The 23,430-nt window shown below is 32.2% G+C and overlaps 1 protein-coding gene across 2 annotated transcripts in view; it reads left to right on the top strand.

The window, feature by feature from the left end:
* Positions 1 to 23,430, top strand: part of LOC140452069 (semaphorin-1A-like) — a 559,254-nt gene that overhangs the window by 244,451 nt on the left and 291,373 nt on the right. Inside the window, exon 1 of one of the 2 annotated variants that reach the window (XM_072546114.1) lies at positions 10,374 to 10,499. The exons of the other annotated variant lie outside the window; for it this stretch is intronic. The gene's annotated coding sequence lies outside the window, so the exon portion shown is untranslated. Of the gene's footprint in view, positions 1 to 10,373; positions 10,500 to 23,430 lie in introns of those variants that run through there. 2 annotated transcript variants of the gene reach the window in all.

The raw sequence follows: 23,430 nt of genomic DNA, 5'->3' as shown, positions 1-23,430 counted from the left end.
ACCTGGAGAGATTTTGGTAAAGGGTGATCGAAATTTCAACGTTTCAACTGGAGTGTATCGAAGCTTAACCAAGATTAAAGAAAGGTTATCTCGTATCAATATACAAAATGTCAGTCATAAGAAGTTAAAAGACGTCAAGAATTTGCTTGAAATTCATTTTGGAGACACATGGCACCAAAATCCAAGGTTGGAATACTACAAAGCACCTTTACAGAATATGGATCTACCAATCATACCTAACCACGAAGACTCATTTTGTGGTCCACAAAGTGAAGAAAATATATCACTATCTGTGTAATTGCATTAAAATTTTATTAAAATATAATTAATTTTAACAAGAATGACTTTTGATTTAACTAGACCCATTTCAAATGACTTGGAGGCACCGAAATTTGTATCAAAGTAACCAAAGTTACAGTATTAGTATCGCAATCGCCAATGATCATTTTTCTTTTTAAATTTTCTCAGTAGATACAAAAAATGTGTGTAAAACAACATTCTCATTACATATTTACAACAAATTATAATAATTAGGCAAATCGTGACCGACATAAAGCTATAACAGAATTTCGCAGTCCCTCTAAAATTGGTCAAGGTGGAGATTGGCGACTTTGATAATAGGCGACTCATTTATGGATTCTAATATCTTAGGAATAATATTACACTCTTTATAATATGGTCACTCCACTCTTTTTTTTTTTTTTTCTTTTTTATGTCCAGGCTGTTTCCCCTCCCCGGGAAGGGCTTTTCCCGTTTTTTCTACGCTAGGTTTTTCGATTCTAAGCATTTTAAAATATTTCTCATCGGTCATATTCTTATATCTAATGCTCATCCGAATATCATTAATAATTAATATACTAGTTGCAATTAACTGAAACAATCTAAGCGAGAATTCTTCAATTCGATAACAGATTCATTTCTTATAAGAGAATGGAGCAACTTTGCTTAATCTAATTAAACGCAAAACACTTATGCTAATGTAATGAACGACTTCATGATCTTCTTCGGTATCTCTAGTGGTGACAGTTGTCGTTTGAGCGATTTTAGTACCCAAGTTTCTGTTTCGTTGAATGAAGTCGAACATTTTTCTCTACAGTTATCGCCTTGAATGGCATCTTCAGTTGTATATAGTACAATTGATGTCAATCCGTCGTTTGATGCTTCGGTAAAATCAATTACAGCATAATGTGGTATTTCTTCACGTCGTGTCCCAGCTAGACGCGGTAGATATTATACCTCGATTTATTCCAAACATGTAACAATTTGTGGCCCTGAAACCAAACAATAACGTAATCATGAATAAAAAAGGGGCCTGCATTTCTATTCAGGACCGGATTGTCTTAATTACTGTATTTTTTAATATAGGTTATTTTTTATTTACATTTATGTACTGAAATAATAGCCATTCTTCAGCAGGTAGGTATTCAAATTAGTGTAAAAAATAAACCTTTTTTCGTCACAACTGTATAGAAGGGTTTGAAGTTGAAATGTGTATAGTACATTTGAAAATGATTGATAGCACAAATTTTACAGCAACGGTCTAAATACAAGGTTGGTCAATGCAGAAAAAAACGTAATAATTGATACCTTCTTGTCTGAATTTTCACTTGACTTTAATATGATCACCACGACAAACCTCGAGTACAATACATCATACAATGCAAATGAGCAAACCCTAAGTGATTAAGCAATAACTGAACGCCTCAGTGACGGAGAAAATGTCAATATTATGTACCCACATTAATTTTTATAAAAATAGTAAATATTGGTTTGGGACATTTCCTGATAATTTAATAATAAATATATTTCGGGTACTAGCGTCATATAAACTTTTAATTAGTAATATAAATATATAATTACATACCTAAACACATAAGTTGCCTTCTTTCGGTAAGGAGGCATCATGATCATCATCAGTTTCTTCATTTTCCACAGAGATAATAATTGGTTTTATTGTTACCTCTATTAATATATCGAGTTTTCAGAATGTTTCTTTCTCTGCTATGACACGTCTTATAGCTTTTGCCAATTGTCAGATCAAATTTTTGATATGAAGTCAGATAATAGTTGACGAACATCTTTAAGTTTAGATGTTGTATTATTTCTCGCGACATATCCCTTCATTTGAGCCCAGATTAATTCTATGGTGATAAGGTGGTAATCACAACACTTTAACTCCATGTTGTTTTGCTATTTCATCTATACTATACTTCTTAAATTGTGGTGAATATTGTTTGCATAGCTGGAATGACTCTTTTTTGAGTAAATCTTAGGTTAGGTTCCTTTAATCTTGAATAGTAACTGGTATTATCCATGACTATTACAGAATTGGTCGGTAATAAATCTATCATTTGACCGAAATATTCCTCAAAAACATCAGCAGTCTCCCAGAATCTCCCTTTAATATTGCCTCCTCCAACAAATAATTTCTTCTTTCTCTGTGAGTGCAGATTTTCTATTGTTATTTTCATAAACGAATCCCAATTCACGTAAAGTTTTCCACAATTTATCTCTTTTAATTTTTGGAGCAGATTTGTCTTCATTAATGTCTAGAAAAAGACATTGAGGTATGTGGGCTGAATTGGCATTATAATTTAAATCAACACACAATTTTAGTTTGCTACAGATCTCCTAAAGGTAAATTTGATGTATTTTATGAAAAACTTAATCTTATTTTAAATTCAAATTTTAAACCAAATCAATTCTTATTTTTAACAGGCGATTTTAATGTAAATTCCATGACACTAAATAATTCACACAGATTTTCTGGTCTTCTAGCATCTTATGGTTTGTCACCCAGAAACTTTACACCTACAAGGTCGACTTCCACATGCGGAAATATTTTGGATCAGGTATATACAAATTGTGATGATTGTATAGGTACTGTAAATGTAAATACTGAATCGGATCACGATATATTCCTATTGAGGTTGAATTTCATTAATCTAACTATGACATCAGTTCTAAATACTTTCAGAGTAACACATGAAGGCGCTATAGATGCATTCAACAATCTCTTGAGTAAAGAAACATGGCAAGATGTTTATCATGCAACTGATGTTGAGAGTAAATATAATGCCTTTCATGATAAATTACAGTTCTATTTCAATATTAGTTGTCCTATTAGAAAAACCAAACATTACCAAAACCAAATAAAAAAAACATGGGTCACACAAGAAGTAAAATCTTCTTCAGAAAGTCTGAAGGATTTGTATATTTTGAGTAAGGCATACCCTGACTAAAAACTCTATACAGGCAAAAAAAATATCAGCACAAAGTTCTTGTTGAGGCCACAAAGGGTCAGTTTTATTTTAACAAAATCTCTGAATCCTCTAATAAAAACAAAACCACATGGGCTGTTATAAATGAACTTAATGGAAAACAAAAAAATCACAAAAATATCTGTCTAAAAATAGATGATACTAGGATTACAGATTCGGATATAATATGTAACAAATTTAATGATTACTTTATAGATGCACCAATAGATATAATTAGTAAAATAATTCAATCAGATTTAAATTTTCAGCATTCCAACGATTTTAATCAAAATAGTTTGTTCAAATCCTATGTAACAGAGGAAGATATCTTAGACATAATAAAATATAAAATTAAAAACAAACCATCGTGTGGTTTTGATGAAATATCAGGTATAGTTATTAAGAAAATTGCGTCTCAGATTTTGACACCACTTGCTCACATTATAAATGCTTCTTTTAATGCTGGTGTTTTTCCCAGTTTGCTGAAAACTTCTATCATTTCACCGGTATTAAAACAAGGTGATCCTGAATTAATGTCAAATTTTCGACCATTGTCTGTTCCATCTGTGATATCTAAGATTATTGAATATGCAATGCTAAAACAACTTTTATTATTTTTAGATATCAACCAAATTATCACAAAGCATCAACATGGATTTCGAAATAAATTTTCTACTTCCACAGCCATTAACAGTTTCTATGAGGAAGTCTTAATCTCTATTGAAAACAGTGAAAATCCAACTGCCATTTTTTGTGACCTCAGTCTTGCTTTTGATTGTGTGCAACACGATGTACTCCTCGATAGATTGTACAGATATGGTGTTAGGGGAGTTGCCCATAGTTGGTTTGGTTCCTATCTGAAAGACCGGCATCAAATAGTTAGAGTGAAAAATAACTTCAAGATTTCAATGTCTGATCCGATTGTTAATAAAAATGGGGTACCACAAGGCTCCATATTGGGCCCGATATTATTTATTTTGTATATTAATGAACTACCAAATGTAATGTCTGATGCATTTGTATCAGTTTATGCTGATGACTCAACAATGCTATATCGCGATAAAGACATAAATTTTTTACAAGATAAAATAACAAACTCACTGAAGACCTTCTCTGATTGGTCCAGTAATCAGTCGCTCCTGTTTAATGTTCATAAAACTAAATTTTTATCATTTACATCTCGTTCAAATTTTACTAAACCAAATTTAAGTATTTCCATCAATGGTGAGGGTATTTTGAGTTGTAGTGATGTGAAGTTTTTAGGAGTGACTTTCGACTCTCATTTATCTTTTAAGACTGATTGTTGGAATGTATGTAAAAAACTCAATTCTAAATGTTATCAATTGAGAAATTTGGGTAGAATACTTAGTCTGCAACACCTTCGTCTTTTTTATTTTGCTGAGGTACAATCGACAATGAGTTACGGTATAACTGTCTGGGGTGGCTCTTCTAGTATAAAGGACGTTTTTAAGGCCCACAAGCGTATTGTCAGATGTATTGCAGGTGTTCCGTATGGTTGGTCTTGTAAAAACCTATTTAGAGATAGGTTTTTACCTATCTCTAAAGGTTAAATATATTATTATATATTAATATTAACAGTGTATGGAATTTACATTTTGGAATTATTGATACTAATTCATAAAAATAAAAGAACTTTTTTATGTAACAGTGATATTCACTCACACAACACAAGAAATAAGAGACAGTTTGTAGTACCCTATCGACATTTAGAAATAAGTAGGAAGTCATCTACTGTCTCTGGTTTACTACTGTATAATCAACTTCCTCAAAAATTTAAAAACATTCATTCAACTACAGCTTTTAAAAACCAAGTCAAAGAGTACCTAGTGACCATGTGTCCCTATACATTAGGTGAATATTACCAGAGTGTATCTGTGAATGCCCAAGCTGCAACATAACCAAATTTAATATTATTTTTATTATATTATGATGTCCATATTGTACGTTTTATATGTATTTTAATGTTTTAAATATTTTTGTGTATTGTTTTCATTTTTTTGTAATGACTTTATAGTGATTTATATTATACTTTGTAATTATTTAAAATTTATATTTATAACTTTAGTTTTGACTTGCTGTAAACCTTGTTGTAACTTACAGTCAAATAAACTATCTATCTATCTATCTATCTACTAAAAGTTTATCCAAAGTAGGAATTTTTGTTTGTAAATTAAATAAATGAACTTTTCTTCGAATCGATTGTTTTATAGCATCGTCTATATGAATGGGTTTTCTTCATATTGATGTTTTAGGTGCTTCTGTAGTACTTCCACTCTTTAGTTGCTTTAAAAGTCTATAAATAGTTGCTTCCTCAACTTCGGACGTATATATGAACACTTGAAACCTATACTCCGAACAGTACTTGTAAAATGTTCAAGAGCATCATGTACATTTAACACTAAAGTTTTCATTGGCACGGGTAAGTGATACGTTAATTTCATAGCAGTAAGTAACTGCAATTAATAAATCTTTTGAAGACAATTTAAAAAACGATTTGAAGAATTGTGTTATATTCAGCTTAGCCTTTGACGAATCGACATATATCACAGATCTGACGCAATTGGCAGTTTTCATACGTTTTTTTTCACCTTATTTCGTTACTAAAGAGGAATTAATAGATTTAATGGAACCTCAAGAGTTATCCCGCGGTCGATATTCAAAATGCATTAGATTCCATAATGAAAACTTTTAATGTGCCTCTTAATAAACTTGTAAGTCTTCTTAGGCTTTTAAAAGATTCTCAAATCCCACAACTTGTAACGATGCTCTGATCGTTTAACAGTTCGAACCGTGGTAGTGTCAATATTTGCGCATCCACTTCTACAACGTGACGGCGAAGTGGGATTCAGAACGGCTATTTAAGGCGCATGAATAGCGGAATTAGACAGTCTTGTAGCTAGCGCTCTAGGCTCCCTGACTCGCCGGTGTAGTGAACCTGCGAGCCATCCCGGACAGAGAGATTTCCGTATTGAGGATCATACTCTGTCCTTAACCAAGCGGAACCCATCGGTATTGTGTATTGAACATTACCGTGGGTCTGCTATTTCATTTCTTTATTAGTAATAATTAGTTTCTTTTCTTTTATAGTCGTTCGCCGGGGAATTCATTCATCGCGGGACCCAGACGGGAACGTAGAATTCATTTTATTTTTGTTTGATAAGTATACAACGTAGAAATCCTTTTTTATTTTTTATTTATTGTATATATACTACATAGATTTATTTTTATTTCAAACCGGTGTTTTACTGAGTCTGTCGCCCCGAAAGAGCTACCCATCACAAACTCATGCTGATTCATGCATAATTTACCGAGAACATCTTGCTACAAAATATTTAAAATATCCTAATGTTATAAAAACAGTATTGTATATTGTAAACTACATTGGCACTAATGTAAAAAATTATCGACAATTCAAAAGTTTCCTTGAGGAATTAAATAATAAAGAACTTCCAAATGGCATTAATTTCTTTTGCATTTTTAAATAGATATCTTGCTACAATGTATTAAATCAATTTTTAGATTTGTTTGAAAATAATTGAATAACTAAATAATTCTAAAAGAAAATTAAATAGCTTATTCAGACTTAAACAATGACGATACACTTAATGTTTTTTGACTGATGTCATGGAACATTTACAAACACTGAATTTATAATTGCTGGGGAAAAATAATATAATATGTGATCTCTCACAGTGTATATTTAGTTTTCAAACTAAATTAGAACATTTTTAAACGAACAATAATTTTATTCCACTTTAAAGTTCCTGAAATCCACACACCGATCAGTATCTACTAACCAGCATCTGAAATAATTATTGAGAAGTACTGTCACCAATATAATTGGTATATATATTGGTATATAATTGGTATATATATTGGTATAACATTTTAAAGAATTATCAAAAAAAAAGTAAAATAAATGTGTTTAATTAAGTTAAAGTTAAGTAAGTAAGTTAAAATTAAGACACATATTTTATACTTAATTTAGGCTATTGACTGTGTACTTTAGAAAGGAACTACAACGTTAAGGGGACTTTTACTTGCTAAATTAGAAAAAAGACACGATTTTTAAATATTAAACAAAAATAACTATTATATTTATGGTCAGAATATTTTCCATTCGTTGTTAAGGATTTGAGTTATACAAAAAAATTTTTTTGGCATTTTAAGTTGTTTTTCACGATTCCAGAGGGCGTCTGGAGAAAAGATGCATTTTAATTTGGGGGACACTTTTCTGCCCCCCTGTAAATTTTTTTTATTTCTAAAGGGATTAAATTCTTGAGACTTAACACTACTAAATAACCTTTAGAAAGTTCATTTTTTATATTTTTAAGGCCTTTATATACGATTTTATAAAAAGTTCGAAAAACACCTGTTTTGGGGGTGAATTTACCCCCGTACTAAAAAGTTGGGGTGGTTTTTTTTAACTTTTTAGAGGTTTATTTAGTAGTCGTATATATAAAGTATCAAAACAAATTTGATTTACGGATACCGATACTGATTTGGTACAGCAGATTTTGAGAAAACCGCTCAAAACGCCAGTTTTGAAAAATTTGATTTTGAGAAAAACTCGTTTAAAGTATTTTTTCTGTCTTTTAAAAAAATGAAGAACTCTCACTTGAATTATTTGAAAGAAAACGTTCCCAATCTCCCAGCAAAATTTCTTTAGCACCAGTTGTAACTAGATGGAACTCTTGGTTCTCAGCAGTGTCGTATCTAAGTGAATATTTTAATCATATACCTACTTAAGTTTTTTGATATGTGGGAGAATGAAGATTGCAGTATTAAATTTCTCAAAGATAATTACGCCGATGAAACTTTCAGATGTAAACTAGAAATTCAAATAACCTTCACCACCGAGTTCTGTCCAAAATTAATGAAATTAATAGACGATTTGGAAGGAGCCAGTTATCCATTCGCCCATCCTTTGTGTAACAAATTAGAGGACTTAAAATCGTCACTTGAACACCACCGCCAATGTTATTTTGATGTAAAAACATCTCGATTGCTCACTGAAAACGAAGAAATTGACGTTACGCTGAAGGAAATGCTTATGAAAGCAAACGACAAAGCCTTTAATAAACTAACTCTCTTTTATGACTTTAAAAGACACAAACGAGGCTTTTTTAGACATTGGACAGTTATTTAACCCATCTATAGCTGCAAGTTGTACTGTGAACCCGAGTGTACTCTCAGAAAGCTTTTATAAAATTCCTTTTTTTAGAACAATGACACAATTGGAGTACATAGATGAATATACTCACTTCCATAGATTAATCCTTCAATCGATACGAAGGAACGAAGATCCCAAAGTGAAGGATATTTTGCTTGCTACACAGTGCAGTTCTTTTGTATAATAGAAAAATATACGAGCAATATAGCGAACCAACTCTAGCACAATACACTAAACTGCAGAGATTACGGTGGGCAGGACACGTGGTCCGCATGCATGAGAATAGAATCCCCAGAAAATTACTAAATGCAAGAATGCAGGGAAAAAGACCTGTTGGAAGACCTAAAAAGAGATTGGAAGACGAAGCCGATAAGGATGCCAGGAATTGCCTGGGAACGCATTCATGGAAAAGAACAGCGGTAAATCGAATTGATTGGAGAAGCCTCTTGAAGGAGGCCAAGGCTTGATTTGGGCTGTAATGCCATTGGATGGATGGATGGACAGTGAAGTTTTCCGTCATTTGCTAAAGCAGCATTACAGAGCATCTGGAGTCCAACGAACAGCGTAGACGCAGAACGATTCTTCAGCAAATATAATATTGTAGTGACAGATCGAAGAACAGCTCTTAAAGAGTAGAATGTCGAAATTACAACGATGTTAGTTATAATTAATGTTTTTTGTTGTTTTACTTTTACTGTTGTTGTACCGTTGTCTTCTGTTCCTATTTACATACGTGTCTAATTTGCACATCTTTTAGTTGCCAACTTACAAAAGGGCCATGCAATAATAATATCGAATTTTAGAATCCTAAACAAATTACAATACACCAAATCATCTAATTGTCTACACACTATAAAATGACCAAAAGTCAATAATATATTTTTTTGACCTGGTACTACTTCATTAACTAAAGGAGCCGACGAAGTAAGTCCGGTCCATGACACCTTCGCTTTCATCTACTTTAAGCAATCATGGTTGTTGCCCACAGACCCAGCTTTACGATTCGGTGACAAAACCTGTACTTGCCTCCGCAACACTTGCTCGGTTCCGCCATTGTTGCTACAGGGTGTCCGTTTTTGGTATTTCCGCTGCCCCCTGTACTTTCCTTACACACGCGACAACAAAGGATGGAAAACAATATGTGTGATCGGTCCGGCTGTTGAGTTCATCATCTGGAACTAAAAAACTCGCCTCGGAAGATGATTGGAAGATGCGAGTACACATTTTATGTTTCTTAAGCTGTTTTTAATGTATGAGCTAAAGGCGTTTATAAATGTTTATTTCTAAAGGACTTAAACTCCTTTGTCTTCTTCTTATCGGCATAATGGATTGCATGTGTTTTATTAATATTTCTTTTAACTTAACAGTTTATTTATATTGTTTTACAACTGAAGATTTTATTTTTGATGCAGCATAACAACTTCTCAAAATTCGCAAGTCATTTCTTTACTGCATGTGAATTTACTCCTTTTATATTTTTTGAGACGTTCTTCAAGAAAGAACAATGTTATTTTCATTGTCGCGCAATACTTTAAAAGTAATAAAATTATGCAAGTTACTGCTGTACATATCGTATAAATGTGAACGGAATAATGATTTAACATATCAAGTGTAAATATATAAAATAAATATATTCTATATCTGACATTTTTCTATTTAACTTTTCAAATTTCATTCCTATTATGGATTCCTAACAACTAAATAGTTTGATATTTTCTCTGTTGTTGTAAGTTTTGTTCACCCAACTTTACAGCAAACATTAAAATATTATTGAATAAAAATAGAATAAATGATACGTTCATTTGAAAAATGGAATCTCTTGTTTTTATCAGAAATTGATTTTGCTATATTTAAAAATATGTTTGTAGACTGACTAACGTTGATAATTTGGTAGTTTACAAAAGCAACTCGCTTCGTTTGTTTATAAAATTAATAATTTAGATTAGGTAAATTGTTAAAAATATATTCCAAGCCGATAAAAAAAACTAAATTTCTGTGAAGTCGGTAATAATTTAGGCATCGTTAGTGAAACTTTTTTGTATACGGTAAGTAATGCACTGTTAATGATTTTATCGATTACATATTTTCTATATTACAGGGTTTTTCATTACAAAAACACTTTATATACATATACATCCATATTTATAATTTTAACATGAATAGTTTTTAAATAAAACTTTAAAATGATATTGAGAAACTCAACATTGATGTATGAACGTTATAACTTCCCTTAAATATTATTTTATAAGGAATTAAATCACAACATTGAAATAAGAAATACATTTCACATTTGTTTTAACATTTAGATTTCCAATGCGGAAATCGTTTTCAAAAATTCTAAAATAGTATAATTTATTTATGAAGCGACCCCAGTCAAGTAAGAAAAAAAGCTGAAAAAATGTTATACAAATATTTACAGGCTTTACAAGGTATATGAAGGGTAGCTGATGACAATTATGTGAAGAACGTACAGATAATTTTGCTTTGTTTTTTTTTATTAAACAATCATAAAAAAGTGAAAAAAAAAATATTTTTTGCCTATAAAACTTGTCTTATACATTTTAGAGAAAAATGTTTCAAATAAAAGTTGTAGATCATAAAAAGATCTTTGTTTCTAAGAGTTTCCGAATTAAAGTACATAACAATTGACCGAGATAACTGCAAAAAACGCTTATAATTTTGTTTTTTGCATAATGACATGTGCATAACCTCTCAAAATTGTGGCAGTTAATGAATTATTAAAGTGTGCTAAATTTTAAAGAGATCGACCAAATAGTTTATAAGTTATTTAATTTGTTTATCTCAGAGAGCGATTATTAAAACAACTTTTCTTGTCGAAACAGTGACTCTACAAGTACTTTGTAAATTGCAATCGATTCTTTGAGGCTTCAGTTTTAAGATATATTAAAGAAAACTTTAACATTTTAATAAATCTGTTATTAAATAACAGTTTGAAAAAGGGCTGACTTTTTATCTTATAACATTGGTAATAACATATTTCTTATGCCAAACGTTTGTAAACAGAATCTTCTATGACCAACAACCTAAAACAAGACGAGATATTCCAGCGGGCAGTTCTCCCCTCCACTTTCCCGTGGTGGTATTTTACGAGTACCATCACTTTAACGGGTTATAATTTTTATCCCCCTTCACTATATATACCATCTATAAAATTTAAATCTACATTTAGAATCTCTTCAATTCTCAGCTCTTAATGTTAATAAATAAATGCTATCTTATTTCTTATTGGTTATAACAGATTCTGTTTCTTTTAGAAAGTGTTTTTTTTTCAACATCTTTTCACTGAGCGCCCTTACAAGCGTGTCACATAAAAAATGTCAAAGTTATTATAAATGTTTATAAACTAAAAAGTCAGCCCTTTTTCAAACTGTTTTTTAACAAATTTAATAAAAAAAAATTAATATACCTTAAAATTGGCTGGCAAGCCAACATACTGGTCAACAGATACAAATAAGATACCAGACCTACTAGATTTCTATATTGCTAGAAAAATCAAACAAAATGATTATTAAAATAGGAAACATAGTATCACTCTTCAGTAATTATGACAGTAAGCTATAGAATAATTATGACGGATGGGAACCCAACATTGTCTAACAAGATCACGGATTGGCTTTGTACAGGATTTAGAAAACAGAATAGAACTGAATGTCAGCAAAAACAATTTTGAAGATCTTGACCAAGAAGCAGTGCAATTAAACATAGATATACAGCAAGCAAAAAATCAAAAGGAGGACGAAAGGTAATAATTACCCAGCTGAAATAAGAATTATGGTTGCCGAAAAATAGCGGCTGAGAAGAAGATGGCAGCAATGCAAAACAACTGTGAATAAAACCAGATTAAATCCAATACTCAAAATATAAGTAGAGAAATTAAAAAAATTAAACAGAAATCAATAAACAAATTCTTAAGGGAGCTTACCTATGAAAAACTTAGTGATTACTCATTATGGAAATCCACGATGAGACTCAAGAGGCCAATCATACCAAATCCACCCATTAGACAAACTTAAAAGAAAAAGCGGACATATTTGTTGATCATTTGGAACTTACTTTTGATCGAGATAATTGCAAAAAACCATTATTTTTGCACTAATTTATAAATTTTAATAAAGATGCTTTTTTCAGAATGACATGTAATATAACTACTAGACATTAGGGCAATTAATGAGTTAATAAAGTATGCTAAATTTTAACCCAACCCAACATTTTAATAAATTTTTTATTAAAAAACAGTTTTAAAAAAGGCTGACTTTGTAGCTTATAAAGATTTATAATAATTTTGATATTTTTTTATGTCACACACTTATAGATAGTCTTCAAAACATATTTTCCAAAAAAATACAACCTATGACCAATAGGAACCAGGTTAACATTTTTTTCTTAAAACATATTTCCACTGTTTATTAACAATAAGAGCTGAAAATTAAACGGATTCTAAATAAAGATGTAAATTTTATGATCCAACTTATAGATGGCATATACAGTGAAGGAGTAAAAACCCAATAAAGTGATGGTAGTCAGAAAATACCACCGGAAAAGTGAAGGGGAGAACTGTACGAGTCCCTGTTTTTAAAATGGAACCTCAAATTGAAACGCGCTGACAAAATTTGCAATATCTTGCATTCTATGGCACGTAGAACTTTCATTAACTGGGGTAACTCAACAAAATAATAAGAATTGTGTTATTTTCACTTCTCGGAAATTCCTGGAAAAATAAATTAATTAAATTTTTATACCTAATAATAATTATAAATTAATGCAATACATTTAATCCTTTTACTTAATTTTATAGTTTTTTTTTCAACAAAATAATTCATTTTATTATTATAAATTGTATTTAATAAAGCTAATATTATTTCTAAAGGTAAGAAACTAATAAGTTTAAATAATATTTTTGTACTATTTAATAGTTTATGTGCATGGTTAGTCAACTAAACTTTAAACTTCAGTTCTTACTTACAGTTTAAAAAAAATAAAGGTTCTACGTACCATAGAAGCCTAGATATTATAGCGGACAGTTTATCCATATACTTTTCCGTGGTGGTATTTTACGAGTACCACCACTTTAACAGGTTATAACTTTTCACTCCTTCACTGTATATGCCTTATATTCGAGTTGAATTATAAAATTTAGATCTTCATTTAGAATCCGTTCAATTTGTAGCTCTTAATATTAATCTTCTTCTTCTTCTTCCTCAGCTTTGACCTCATTACTGTCCATCGGGTAAAGTCTTCACTTAAACCTTTCTTTCTTAACTGCCACACAGTCGTGGATCTTCTTTACAGTCCACACTATATTGCCGTATACCAACGCAGGTCTCACCACACTCTTGTATATCTTTTCTTTCAGCGCTTCCCCGATTTTTCGATCACAAAGTACCCCGCTCATTCCCTTTCAGTTAAACCAACCAGCCTGTATCCGGTGGGCAATTTCTCGATCTAGTGTCCCATTTTCCGTTATATAGGAACCAAGGTATTTAAATTCTCCTATTCGTCCTAGGCCATGACTAGAATGTCATGGCTGCGCAACCTGAGAGAGTGATACGGATGTACATCAAATGAACTTTTCAGAGCAGCCGTCTTAAAAGTCCGAATAGCTATGATGATTGCCGACCTCCGCCGAGGAGATGGCACTTAAAGAAGAAGATTCTTCCTAGCTTTTCTTCAACCATTCCTCTTCCTCCCAACTACATATACTCTGTTTTCGACCTGCTAAACTTCATCCCTCTTCAATAGTCCTTCTTCAACACTTCACCTTCTCCTCCAGCATTTTTCTCCTTTACGAACACGATATCATCAGCAAAGAGCGTTGACCAAGGACCTCTCTTACTTTCTCTGTCAGTACATCCATAACATGATTAAACAGGTAAGGACTCACTGAAAAGCCTTGATGCAAACCAACCGTCACTGGAAAACTTTCGGTTAATCCACAGCAGTCCTTACTTTGGTGCACGGTCCCTCATACATATCCTTCACGAGTCTTACGTACTTCTTAGGAACCCATGTCTCTCATATTCTAAGGGAAATACGATTTTAAGAAAAGAAATGCCAAGTTGTTTCGTTTTGGTCATAAAAGGTATTGTTTTTTTTTTGGAAAGTGTATTTTTCACCAGCTTTTCACTGAGCCTACTTACAAGTGTGTGACATAAAATATATCAAAGTTATTATAAATGTTTATAAGCTAAAAAGTGCGCTCTTTTTCAAACTATTTTTTATTGACAGATTTAATAAAATGTTAAAATTTTTGGTAATATACCTTAAAAATGAAAGCTCTAAGAATCAATTGCGATTTATAAAATACCTCTGTTTGGGTAAGTACAATTGTTTAAATAATCGCTCTCCAGGATAAACAAATTGATTAACTTATAAACGATTTGGTCGATCTGTTTGAAATTTAACAAACTTTAAACTCATTAACCCACATCTATGAGTAGTTACACTACATGCCATTCTGCAAAAAACATCTATAAATTACTGCAAAAATAAGGGTTTTTTGTAATTATTTCGGTCAATTGTTCATGTATTTTCATTTTGAAACTCTTAATAATAAAGACCTTTTTATGATCTACAATTTTTATTTGAACTCTTTCTCTCTAAAATGTATAAGGAACGTTTCATAAACAAAAAATATTTTTTTCATCTTTTAAGATTGTTTAAAAAAAAACAAAGCAAAATCAGCTGTACGCCTTCACGGATATTTCATTACCTACCCTTCATATAACTTTTAGAACCTTCAAATATCTGTATAAAATCTCTGTATAAATCTTCAAGATTTTTACATGAAATCAATCGTTTTTCCACAATTAGTCTGGTCTACGTAGTCTGAGTTTATGGCACTAATAACATTACTGCCTCCCTTATAATGCATAATCTACTTTAAAATATTGTATAAAATCTAGAATCAAGGGTTGCGGCTAATTTAATTGTGTGTATGTTAGTTTTAACCTGTACAAGCTACTACCAGTGATCGAACTAACAAATATACATATAAAAACATGTTAATTTATTTGTTTTAAGCCACAATTACTTATACAACTAAAAAAGGATTCTCAAACGTATTGTTCCCATGATAGTCAACCAAAAAAAGTTCTTTCACACCTTTTTTTAACTGTAAATCCTTCCCTAGCCTACATTTTACCATAATTACAAGGCGACTATACTAATTAGCTAACAAGCCCACCATTTTTACTAATTTATATCCATCATTTGCGTTGGTAGCGAGAAAAAAACGACAGATTTGTCACTAAATTAGTTGAGTATAAGCCAATGCATTCTAATTACATCAACACCTCCTAGTCGTATTTAGTAGTAACGGCAAGTTTAACAATAGTGTGTCAGAAAATATAACCAGCGCGGCGTATGAAAACATAAGCCCACTCACTCCCTTGGTCTAGAGACCATGAGATCAGTGACGTTGAAAATCGATGATGAAGACGAAAATTGACAAAAAAAGTTATTTCTCGAGGTATAAATTTTGAACTGTCAGTTTTTCCCAATTAGCCTTAAATGGTAGACGTTCTTGATTAATCGAGGATATTGTTTTCTTAGTATGAATATGATATGGGTTAAACAACTGTCAAGAGAACATTTTCTCTACTCTTTACATTTTTAGTCTTTTCTTTATAATAGAAGTTATCAGATATATTTTATGGGATGCTTGCGGATCGCCGTTATCTCTGAATATATCAGATATACAATATTACTCCAGTCACAGGCTATTTACCTCCAAAGTTTTGTCGGACTGAACCGATTCAGTGGGTTTGAGATTTGATGAGGACAGGGCTGTTGTTTCGAAATGTTCCATGTAGATGTCAGCTATTACTGGATAGAGGCGGAACCCATTGGAGCACCTTTGATTTGACGATAGAAATGATTTTGGAATGAAAAGTATGTGTTAGACATGCAGTGTTTTATAAGAGATAATGTATCTTGGGGCATTTGATGTTTGGAGTCCAAGATGGAGATGGTTTCATCAATAGGAATGTTAGTAGATAAAGAAACAATGTCAAAACTAACTAGTATATCCGAGGGTGGAATAGAAATATTTTTCAGAACATCAATGAAATGAAAAGAGCTTTTGACAAAGGACGAGGCGTTTTCGGCTAATGGTTGTAAGGATAAAGCGAGATGTTTGGACAATTTCTGAGTGAGGCAGTTTGGGACGCGTTTGTATTCTGTGGAATTGAGAAGTTCGAACATTTTGTCGAAATAATTAGAAGAGTTGACAATGACTGTGGCATTACCTTTGTCGGCCGGAAGGATGAAAATGTCAGGGTTGTTATAAAGTTCTTTGAGGGCACGTCTTTCTGAAAGACTGATATTTGACGGTGGGGTTTGGAAGTACGGAGAATTCTGACGACATCTTGTCTGGCAATTTAGGCTTGGTCGGAATGAAGATGAGAAATAGCTTCTTCGGATATGTGAATATCTGAGAAATTGCGAACAATAGTAGAAAGTTGCTGATTCGAAATGGGCTGTGGATTTTGCTGAGAAATAAGTTGGTCCGGTTTGCGTTTCTGGGTTTGGATTTTGTTGTCAGAAATGTGTGGTGGGAAAGACGATCGAAAGTGTCCCATAATAATGGATGGATATTAAAAGAGTGGATGTAATTGTAGGTTTTGAACAGTTGGGAATTTGTTGTATCTAAGTTGCATCGGGTGGATATTGAATTTCTAAGAAGCGAAAAACCAGTTGCTCTAAAAATTTTGGAAATGGATGAAGATGGCGATGTTTAATTTGAAGAGATTTTGGAATGACTTGATGGTCACCTCCAATTAATGAAAAGGAAGCTGAATTAGTTTCTGTTTTTTTTTTTCTATTTTTTTACATAATTTACCATAATTTTTATTTATATTTTATATCTTATAATTAATAAAAAATTTAAATAATAATATTGAGTCCTTTGTGCTGTTAATAGCATAGGGGGTAGTTTCTAAGGGTTAAAAAAGTTGCAACAAAAGAAATAATGTTTCATAAGCAAGGGACAAATTTTTATTGATTTAAATACATAAATTTATAACTTAAATGTGTACAAAATGATATAAATAGGCTTTTTAAGTATTTTTTTTTGCATAAAGGGATGCTTACTAGGGGTTAAAAACTTAAAACCAATGAAACATTATTTCACAAGCGATAAATAAGTTGTTTTTGATTTTAATTCATAAGTTAAGCATTTTACATCGTAAAAAAATATTTTTTAACTTTACTTACGTCATAAGCGATGGTTCCTAAGGGTTGAAAATTTGTATTAAAGGATAAGTTATCATTGAATATGTTTATTTGACTTAATTCAACCAGATTTTAATGCATAAAATGCTTAAATACCTGTTTTCCTATTGTTTCCACTTAGGGGTAGTTTTAACCCCTTAAAAACAAAAGGCACACTTTTCCCATATATAACTTTTGCAAAAGAGGGTAAGACAAGCTTAAATCCACATATTCTGCTAAATCAATGCAGTCCGACGGAATTGGAAGGTAAAGGTCTTATTTTCCGCTCGAGTTACTGAACTATAAATTATAGTTATGTAATTTTAGAGTAAAAATGATTAAATTGTCCAGACATTGCTGTTATCAGTTAACAAGTTAGTTATCCTTTTACATTTTATTTATTTCCTGTAACAGATGACTAAAAGAATGTCTGCGTGGCTGTTAATAAATCATCATATCAATATTAGTAGAGTATTAACTATTATGTGATTTGTTACATATCCCCACGGGGTATTTTAATATAATAAAGTAAATATAAGAGCCATATGTTTACGTACTATAGTGTATAGCACACTGTTATCCAATTTTTATTTATACCGACTTTTATACACAAACAAGCACTTAACTCTGACACTGGACCTAATTTTGACATTGTAATTACTCTTGGAGCATTTGGGAAAACTTCCATCAAAAGCTTACTAAGTGAAGCCGGTGAGTCACCCCCACTTTACCGAAAAATCTATTTAACACTATCTCCACTTCTGAGTTGCCTCAAATCCAAGTAAACCTTTGTATGTCAATACCTTCAATAATAAGTATATGAACTACATGAAAGAATTCAAAAAAGTTCCTCTGTGGATCAAACAACCTGTCCTGTGAGCTGTTGGTCGGTATTTTGTGTAATGTCCTACTAATTAACAAAAAATTATAATTGGTAATTAATAAAAAACAAGAATTGCGAGTCAAGCGCTAATAAGTGTAATGAAGTTATCTTTAACCTCATCTCCTTTTTCTCTAAAGGGGCATTTACGGGGGCATTATGTAGACTGTAGTTGAAGAAACGTCCTTAAAGTCTTAGAATACACATTCTAGAGATAATGACATTCAAAATGATCTTTCTAAATCTTCTTGTTTCTTCAGTATGATTTTGTTTTTCCATTTTTGTAATTTTAAGTAGCATCATCATCAATGGTACTAAATCAGTTGAGCCTCAATTGTCTCTAGTCTGTTTCGCCATTGATTCTTGCTCATTGCTAACTGTTACGGAATATGTCTCAATATTGGTCTGTTGTTACTCCTATTTGTCACAGTTAGAGATAATAGAGATTGAATCGAAGCATAATTTTCATTCGTTCCTGGTGGTATTATTATTTACTATTTCATCCTCTAACTATTTTTTGAAGAATATTATTTCTATTTCTTTAAACTTCCTATAACTTTCAAACTTCTAAATCTATATTTAAGTAGTTTTTTTTTAAATTATCTGTTTATAGAATCGTTAACGTATCCCCAGTTACTTTTATCGTTTTTTAAAAAAGCAATAATGACTTTCTTATAAGTTTCAGTTGCATTAATCTTCATTAGTAGTGGAACGTGTTGTTATCATTGTCAACTTCTTAGTTGTTGTAAAATGAATATCTTCCGATTTAGAGAGAGTTAAGCCCTTGCGTAGCAACGTCACTGAACTACGCTGGTCATCGTGTCATCCTACACATGCAGCGATCGAAAACGGTAAATGCAAGTGTGGAACCTGTTAAACGCTCAATTCAATTTATCTATCAAACAACTTTTTAAATTTTCAATTGAGAAAAAAACGTATCCTACGAGATATGTATGAATAAATGTATAAAACGTTCGCCAGAGAGGAAGTTGCCTACGCATTATTGCAAAGTAAAGCAAAAAAAATACGCGGCAGTGGGGTACATAATGGGAATGTTGACGCTCTGATTAGAATGACAAATTGCTGATTGATATTTTAATATTTTTTTGTTTGATTTATTTTTGAAGTTTATATAAAAAGTACCTGCCATCCAGAACAGATAAGACGCGTGGGTTTAAAGTACACTAACGACTCTTTTACACGAGAGCTTACATTTGACATTATTATATATTAAGATAATCAAAAATTGTTAAGGGGGGGCCATATTAACTGACTTCATTGAACTGTAAATGGGGCATTCAAATAGTAAATGTTCAAGAGTTTCCAACTTGTTTGTGTTGCAAATAGGACAAATTTCAGACGGTCGAATGTGATATTTTATGCCATTATAGGCGAATTTCCATATCCGAAGCATATCCATATATTTTTTTAACATGTCTTTCTTGTATTTTAACAGCCAATTAGAAATGTTTCTCTTCCAAGAGATTTCATAGTCCAATATTTGAAAATGTTGCTTAATATGTGAGACCCAGTTGTATCTATTCTTATTTACTGAATTATTTAGTGAAGTAAGTTGAAACTATAACTGTATATTCATAAATATACATGGACGCAAGAAACACGAAAGCTAAAATCGATAATAGACTACATAATAACCAAACAAGATACCACAATAAAGATCAAAGATGTGCGAGTCAAAAGAGGAGCAGAATGTGGAACGGACCATAGACTGCTGACAGCAAAAATGGACATTAATTGGAAACATAACAAGACCCCCTCCACAGAAGAACCGTTGAACACTATAAGAGAAAAACAATACAATATAGAACTACTCCAAGAACAATCAATAAGAGAACTATACCAACAACGTCTAGACCAAAAATTAATAGAATTTAGATACGGCAACATCGAAGAAACATACGAACATATAAAGGCGAGTATAAAGCAAGCAGCATTCGAAGCCCTTGGGGAAAAAGAACATATAACAAATAAACAGCACTACTATGAAATAAATGAACCAACAAAAAGAATAATTGAAGAAAAAAAGCAACTATACAGAAAATGGCTGACTACAAACAACGATGAAGTTTATAAAGAATATAGAGCAAAAGATAGAGAAGTGAAAAAACAAATAACACAGCAAAAGAATGAAGAATGGGAAAGAATCTGCTCAAATATTGAAACATATATAGGAGGTACAAGAACTTCGGAGTCATGGAAAGTACTGAGAGGATTGAAACAAAACTCAAAAGAAAAAATTAAATTGGGAAATATACAGGACAAAGAATGGAAGGACTACTACAAGGAACTATTAACAGAACAAAGACCACAATTCATTGGAAAAGAAAACAGGCGAAGACGAAGCAGATTCCCACAACAAGAAATAGAAATAACAGATAGGGAAATGAGAACGACCATAAAAGCAATCAAAAATAAGAAAGCACCGGGACCTGGAGGCATCTCACCTGAGCTTATAAAATACGGATCAAAAAAATTACACCGGATGATACAATGGATATTTCAGAAAGCCATAAATGGAGAACAGCTCCCAAAGGAATGGACGGCGGCATATAAGACATCTATATTTAAGAAAGGAGATAGAAAACGATGCGAAAACTACAGAGGAATAAGCGTAATATCATCAATAGGAAGATTATATGGGAAAATACTGCGAGAAAAGATAGAGCAAGCGATAAAAGGCAAAATCGGGGAGGATCAGGCAGCCTTCACGGCAGGAAGATCATGCATAGACCACTTATACACACTGGAACAACTGTTGGAAAAGAAAAAAGCTAAAAATAGAGATATACACTTGGCATTTGTGGACCTGAGAAAGGCGTATGACTCTGTACCAAGGTCAGAACTATGGGAGGCAATGTACAAATTAGAAATACAGACGGAACTCATAGAAGCTACAAAAGCTCTGTATAAAGAAAATAAAGTGTCCATTAAAATGGGAACAAGAATCATAGGAGACTTCACCACAACAAAAGGGCTCCTGCAGGGTTGTTCCACATCTCCAACCCTATTCAAAATATACTTAGAGAAAGCCTTGACTACATGGAAAAGAAAATGCGAAGGCATGGGAGTACCGGTACGGAACGAATACCTATATACGTTAAGTTTTGCAGACGATCAAGTAGTGATTGCACAAGACCAAGACGACCTCAGCTACATGATGAGAAACTACAAGAAGAATATACCAAGGCTGGCCTAGATATTAACCTCGCGAAAACAGAGTACCTATCTACAAGTGAAGAAGACATAGAAGATCTACAGATTGATGACAACGTAACAATCAAAGGAAAGGATAAATTCAAATACCTGGGGTTTATAATCACGAAAAAGGCAACAACAGAGAAAGAAATTACACAAAGATTAGGACAAACAAGAACAGCAATCCGACAACTTAACTCAGTATGGTGGGATAGACACCTAAATATGAAGACAAAAACGCAGATTTATAAAACATTAGTGTGAAGTATTATGACATATGGGGCTGAAAATTGGATCATAAACAAGAAAAATAGCAGTAAGATAGTAGCAACAGAGATGGAATGCCTGCGAAGATGCTGCAGAGTAACAAGAATGAATAGGAGAAGTAATGACGAAATAAAGCAAAGAACATCAATAGAAACAGACATACTAACATATATAGAACAAAAAAGACTAAAGTGGTATGGACATGTAAGAAGAACTAGCGACAGCAGATGGATAAAGAGAATAACCGAATGGAGCCCCATAGGAAGGAGGAAAAGAGGACGACCCCGAAAATCCTGGAGGAACGAAGTAGACGACGCCATGAGTAAGAGAGGACTAAACGATGGAGAATGGAACAACAGAGAGAGATGGAAACTGTTGAGCGAGGGAAGGCAGTGAATACTGTAGAATCCCTAAATATATATATATATATATATATATATATATATATATATATATATATATATATATATATATATATAGTTGAAACTAAAGCAGCAAACAAGTAAGTGGAAGTTTTGTATTATGCATTTGCGATAGCTTGACGAGCCAATTTAATTTTGTAATTTGTAATTTTGACTCTTCCTGTTTACAAAAGTGTATTGATAGTAAGATGTAAAAGTTTTTTTAAAAAAACATTTGTATCCTTTCCAACTGGTCAACATAACTCATTGCCCAAACTGGCACACAGTTTGAACAAGCCTTTGAACTAACGAATCGAAAAGTTTCGCACAAGATGTCCAAGAATGCATTTCCATTAAACCTATTACATACATGCATTGCCAAGTGCATGTTTTGCTCTTTCCACTGTTGTAACGGCCATTGCTTTAAAAAGTGATATTTTCGTTAGGGTGACTCCTAGGTATACGAATTTATTGACAACTTCAATTGTTTCCCTCTTATATAGAAATTTAACACCTCTACTGCCGATTTGACCGCTACGGGCAAATGGAAGAATTTTGGTTTTGCCAACATTTAAGTACATTTAAGTGTTTTTTTGTCACTGTGTTTTTCTAAATAACTTTTTTTTACCGAGTTTAACTTCAGTCAGAAAGAATGACCAAATCGTCAGCGTACAGTAGCATAATTATTTGATTTTGGCTATTCATGGAGATACCTTTTGACCTTTGACTAATAAAAAATTGCTCTCTATCCGCAATAAACAACCTAAACAAAAGTGAACTCGTAAGACTCCTGTTGTGATTTCAAATGGTCTTGTATAGCCGTTTGTGGTTTTGATGTACATTCTAGCAATATCATATATGTTTTTCAAATTGGCTATTATTTAAGAACTTACCGCAAAGCCAAATAGCTTTTGCCACAGCAGATCATGGATAATGGAGTCAAAAGCCCGTGTATAATCTACAAATGCAGCGTATATTTTG

Source organism: Diabrotica undecimpunctata, chromosome 10 (genome assembly GCF_040954645.1).
Source record: "Diabrotica undecimpunctata isolate CICGRU chromosome 10, icDiaUnde3, whole genome shotgun sequence".
In the NCBI taxonomy this organism is placed as follows: Eukaryota; Metazoa; Arthropoda; class Insecta; order Coleoptera; family Chrysomelidae; genus Diabrotica; species Diabrotica undecimpunctata.
Note: the sequence above shows the minus strand (reverse complement) of the source record. Positions and strands in the feature narration are given on the sequence as shown.